We start from the raw sequence: 6097 nt of genomic DNA, 5'->3' as shown, positions 1-6097 counted from the left end.
CTTAAAGATGACGCTCTTGAGAAGGACATTGGCCTGGTTTTGTCAAAGTTCATTTTGTCATGTTTGATTAATTCATTCATGCCATGGCACTGGTTGTGACAGCCTCCTATGCGACAAGCACACACTGTCTAGAGTAAGGACAGTGGACAGATGAGACAATCCTTCTGGTGGATTTGATGAGATATAGGACAACCAGTCAGTAGTAGGGCCAGGCATGAAGCTCTGACTACATTATAGATGATGCACGAGGTATCTATGGTTATCAAATGAGACAGGAATGAAGTATATTTGCTATTAAATGCTATCAACATGCGGTTAAACATGGTTGTGATTTCAATACTGAAGACAGAGATTCGTTTAGTATGTCTACCATCCGCAAGGTGTCACCCACACCTACACCTAGTATGTCTACCATCCGCTAGGTGTCACCCTCATGGAGCGTCTATAGCAATGGCGTCGAACACGTTAGTCGTCGTGCAGTTTATCGTCCTGCTAAGATCAGCTGATTCTAACGGAACCTAAGCTGGATTTGTTTGAAATTGTGTCAGTATAATCTTATAGATATAATTTAACCGGTAAGTATAGTTTCGAATTTATTCAGACGAGCTATAGTACTTGACCAGCAGGGAGGTATTTCTGATGGCCCAGCTTTAGTGACGAGTGTACAATCAATGTAGTGGCATACATGACATTCCAGTTCCACATGTGTAGCATAGTTGGGTAAATGGTCACACTGCACAGCATGTGTAGTACATAAACGGTGTGCTAATTGCTAATAAACATTCTGGGCAGTCCAGTAGCCCAGTAGTTAGGCTATATATCTTTTTATTTATACCGGTACAGTGTCACTGTCACTTTAAGTGTCAGGTCTACTCTAGGCCCCAGGTAGGCCTATTTTCTAGCACCTTCTGAATGCCTTTCTGTGACTGTGTTGTCAGTGATCTGGTAGTGCAAGGTTAGATGCTTTCTTGAGGACAAGTAGGTTGTTTTGTGTTCTTCATAGAATTGCATACTTTTTTTTGTACTAAAGTCTCGGATGATCATACGATGGCACCATTATAAATTTGAATTTTTTTACAAATGCCAGATTTTTTTCTAATTTTGTTCTATATTAGTATTAATACTAGTCTTAAATACATTCTCTGTCCATAGCATAGTAATGACTGCTAGAAACTCAAGAGTTAGAAACAAAAAAGGTTTGAAAGTTCTTCTCCTTCCAATTGAGTGCTTTCCTCATTAACAGCGTATAGTCGAACTGGTGAGTATAGTTCCTTGCCCAAGGCCTGAAAACAAATACTGTCTAGATGATCAGTGAGTTACGCCAAAAGCGGTCAGAACTCAGATACATGTAATGAGTCATTGAGTGGTGTGGAAATGGATCAACTGAAACATAGGAATCCCTTAAAAATATTTGTCTGAGTTTATAATAAAATCATGAAAAATGTGAAATTTACTTTGAAAACAGATGAAACGTGCTTTTGATAATTTTCATGACTAATAATCAAAATCATTATTTACCTCAGTTGGGAAAATTTTCAAAGCTGTCGTCTCGGAAAAATAGTCAACAAAATTATGTGACTTGGATGTTCCTCTTGATGAATGTATGTTTACTTACACCAGCTCAGAAAGTGGATGAAATCATGAAATACACATATTTGATTTTGATAGTACCCAAAGTTCATGATGATATTATTGAAAAGACTTGACACGATCTGTCATGCAGGTTTTTTTCTGTCAAATTCGCAAAAGTGCTCAATCAGATATAAGAGGTTGTGTCACCTTGCTGAAAGACGCACACACAGGAATGACTGGTACCTGGCGGACTTCTCACTGGCAGTCCTCATAGGTGTGGTAGGTATGTCGAATTTCCTCACTCTGGATTTGCTCGATTCTGTTAAAGGACCTAACATAAGATGCCTTGGAGTGAAATGTGTCCTCTTCATACCAAGGCCTTGAAACTGTCCAGTTCCAATTGGGACAGTTGATAAAAATGGTTTCATGATAATTATAATGACTTGCATGATGCTATATTACCATATCAAATATTTACTTCATGTTTTGGCTAGATAAATTGTCCTTGTTTTAAGCTTTGCAGAAAATATATATACTTCATTAGATTTGCATAGACTGTATATGTTGAAGGTAGGTTTTGTCCATCTAGCAGACACAATGATGCATTATGATGTCACATTCAACATCACATGGCGTGGCAACCCAGCTAATGACAGGTTTATCATACCTACTACATGTATATGACATGAAATTGCTAAATAGCTAAAACTGTGGACCCTAGCTACGACATGCATACACATTAGACAGGAAATACAAAGTTTTCAGTGTGCCATAACTCTTTTGTGTAATTTCCACATGATGGTTTAAGTGTTATGGTGCCCTGGGGGCCTTGGTGGTTATAATCGGTTTTATCGTGAGGTGTGTGATAAATATTGGTCATCCTGACAATCTGAACTTGTCACCAGGTATCAATAGCTGGGATCGGAAACTCTGTGGGGCTGAGGTGTATGGTTCGAAATGGTTTAAGGCAAAACACTCAACCCCACGGCTTTCTTCAGTGTCTTTTAAACACAACCAACTAAAATGCTGGTACATCTAATTATAGCCTAGATAAAATTGGCAAATGGAAATAGTCACTTAATCAACATAGCATGCATGCACTTTTGTTTAAATAAGGAAGACAGCTTGGAGAATTTCATGTTCATTATATCTCGTCTTGTCCTTGGCTCTTCAACCTGTGACATCCTCCTCCGAAACCACAATCGCATCCAATTTTGTGACACCTCACCACAGCGCGATCCACTTTTGGTCTGCCGCTTCCAGCTATCCGATTATCACACAATCAAGTCGCCCTCCTCCAGGATGTTTCGAAATAAACAACAATACCCCCGCAAGTTATTTTTATCGAGTAAGAAAATTTTCTGTTGTGCTTTGCGGTCTTCAATTGTTCAGATGGTTGTCCTTCAATGTATTCAGGATTATTGTATGGTATCATCTCAGACCTGCCAACCTGTTACGATTTTCCGTATTTAGTACGGATTTTGGCCGATAAACGCATTAGTACGGCGTTACGGAATTGCTATCAAAAATACGATTTTCAAAAAAAAGTTCGAATTTTTTTCGTTTCGTCGATTTCGTTTTGTTGATTTCTGTGCACCGCCAAGTCTCGCGCAAATCACATTAACTTTTTCAAATACATTGGCATTATGATACTGCCAGCGTTTCTCCTGCGTTGCGCACGACTCACTCTCAGATATGGCGGATTTCGATTTTGACGGCTTGAATTTGATGTTCGCACGGAGATTGGACTTTATTAGTGCTTCTCAAGGAACAAAAAACCTACTGAAAGTTTGTGATAATGAGTCATTTATGTGTTACTGAAAGACCCCCCCAAAATTCTGAAAAAGTGACAAATTAAGGGGGAAAATACTGAAAGGGGTATTTAGGGGTTGGCAGCTCTGTCATCTACTGGATCCTATTATAATAGGGGGGAACCCCTGATATTGAGTGAAGTTGTGACCCTTGTTGACCGAGTGCACAACCAACTGACAAGCAAACTGAAAACTAGGGAAGTTTCCAATGAGCTTACAATGTTAGCTTGAATGGATTTGTTTTTGGGGTATTTTCTTTTAATTTGAAACATTATCAGCATGGCATAAAAAGTTAGCCAAACGCCTTATCCAGCAAACCCATAGGTGATTGCTCACTGGTACTACCCTCCGTCACAAAATCAGTTGATTTTTAGGGATGGTTGGCGCTCAGTGCCACCACTGCTACTCACATCGTGCTTATCCAAGCATTGATAATGGGACCCTGTGGAATAAATCTGAACCTTTTAAATAATTTTGTCCCTTGTTGTTTAATCAGCAATGTTCTTGATCCTCATTATGTGGAGACAGTAATGACAAAATTACCCCCTAGATTTTGCCTAAATCAATAATGAGTGTGTTTAGGGAAGGACACTTTGGCTATGTTTTTTTGTTGGATCATTCGACCAGGCGTGTCCAGGAGGGGAAGGAAGCCTCATTTATGACATCAGTGCCCCCTGTGAATGATACGTCAGTGCGCTGGCTTGATAATACACAAGAAACATTTCGTTGAGTACAAACTTGAAGGACTTTTAGTTCCTGTCTCTTTTGGATTCTCATTGGGACATATTTTGGTTTGTACTGTCACGGGTCGCAAATGTTGTTGTGGACCGGGGCGTGTCCTCCTGTCCTCCATAAGATATTGTCCGGGACTGCAGCAAATGATAGGGACACTCGAATGGCTAATCAAGAGGTCGGGAATCAGATACGCCGAGATGAGAGGAAGTCGTTGAATGCAAGTTAATAACACCACAAACAAGAAACAAATTGTTAGATCATGCTAGTCACTGATGTCCACACAAGAATGTTCAGTTTCGCAGATTTTATAGTAGATGATATCACAATACTGGTGAGAGCTTACTTCCACGACGAATTGGTCAATTGTTTAGCCCTGAAGCTAGAATATAGTCACTGCTCTGAAGCTAACTGATCGTTACGCTCAGAAGCGGAGTTGAAACTATTGCCCTGAGGCTAGATGATAAGCTCTGCTCAGAAGCTGACTGTTACGCTCGGGAGCAGAGTTGAGACTATTGCCCTGCGGCTAGATGATGAGCTCTGCTCGGACGCTGACTGTTACGCTCGGGAGCAGAGTTAAGACTGTTGCTACTACTTCGTTGAGAGCTGTTCGTTCTAAAAACGTATCTTTTTAGGTATCAAAATCAATAAATACCGAACGAACGGATCTTCAAACCCGTAGAGTGTGCGTCATTGCACTTTTCTGTAATTCTAAATAGTTAGGGTTTCCCAAGGTTATCTTGGTCTGGAAGTTCAAGCTCGAGATGTTATCTACCTTATACCATCAACTTACAGGTGTTTACGATGTTTTAGAGAGAGCATGGGCTATGTTAGCTCGAACAATTACACTACCAATCTGACTATGGCAAGATGACCAGGTTTTGACATTGGCTTTTTGGCAAAAATTAGGAATGGTTTGGAGATAGGAGTTGTTTGGCCATAACGCTTACAGGTTTTACAAGCTTGTCCGATAGTGGTTTCTTAAAGGGTAATTTGATTGTGTACATGAAGTACCTGAGGCTGATGTAGTAGATAACAGTTTAATTTGTTACTTATACAAAGGAATTATATTACATAAGTTGAGTCATAGCATAGAGGATGGGATTGTTTTACAAATTGGGATGACCCCGTAACAGTACCTTGAATGATTTTAAGATAGGATATTGTGATCGTGATTGCGGAGATCTCTCGAGTTTTCAGGCAGCTAGGACATTCCGGATAGACGTAAGCATATATCCACCATCTCTGAATATAAAACTCCAACATGCTGAACTTGTGTTATTTTGCTTCATCAGAACTATTTTTTTTTCTTTTCGCTGAAACAAAAATGTGAATCAAATCTATTCTAGTGGATGGTGCTATGAAATTGATAATTTTCTTTACCATTTAATCTGAAATTGCCTGAAGCTTTGTGCAGTGTTTATTGACTGGTCTCAATCTGTGTCATATTGCTGTTTTAAGATTCTGTTGCATTGTCAAAAAGCAAGACCCTGGGATTTCTTGTTGCCTAGTATCGGGATAAATGAATCATGGAATGGTACCCTCAGGCACTAGCAATAGCATGATCTATTGATTTAGCCTCAGGGAAGTTTTCTGCAAAAGTGTCCCACAAACAGCCTGCAATCATTATCACATATACTCCTTTGCGATACATGGTAGTCACAGGTGAGAAGAATCGGTGATTGCAGAGACTGATGTCAAACCCAGCGCTTACCGGTTTTACCGGCAGATGAGAGATATTTTCGTCGCACATACATGTAGCAGCGATTATATTGCAGGTCTCAGCAATAAGCAGACCTTTCTTTCTGAGTTGTTTCTATGTTGTTGACATTGACGGAACAACCCACAGATCCTCCAACCATTTTCCCTTTAGAATGTTGCTATGCTATTTTATCGAACGCGATGTAGTCCGAAATGTGCACTTTCTAATCAGATTTTGAAAGTGTTTTTTAAATGGAATCAGTGTGCTCATTCATGCCCAC

At 39.8% G+C, this 6097-nt stretch overlaps 1 protein-coding gene across 1 annotated transcript in view; it reads left to right on the top strand.

The window, feature by feature from the left end:
• Window positions 1–460: 460 nt before the first annotated feature.
• The window catches only part of LOC135488017 (protein O-mannosyl-transferase TMTC3-like), a 37556-nt gene continuing 31919 nt past the window's right edge, over window positions 461–6097 (top strand). Inside the window, exon 1 of the mRNA XM_064772378.1 lies at window positions 461–575. The gene's annotated coding sequence lies outside the window, so the exon portion shown is untranslated. The remainder of the gene's footprint in view (window positions 576–6097) is intronic.

The sequence above is a fragment of the Lineus longissimus genome, chromosome 5 (genome assembly GCF_910592395.1).
Source record: "Lineus longissimus chromosome 5, tnLinLong1.2, whole genome shotgun sequence".
Lineage (NCBI taxonomy): Eukaryota > Metazoa > Nemertea > Pilidiophora > Heteronemertea > Lineidae > Lineus > Lineus longissimus.
The sequence above is the reverse complement of the archived record's forward strand: the minus strand, read 5'-3'. Positions and strand labels throughout refer to the sequence as shown.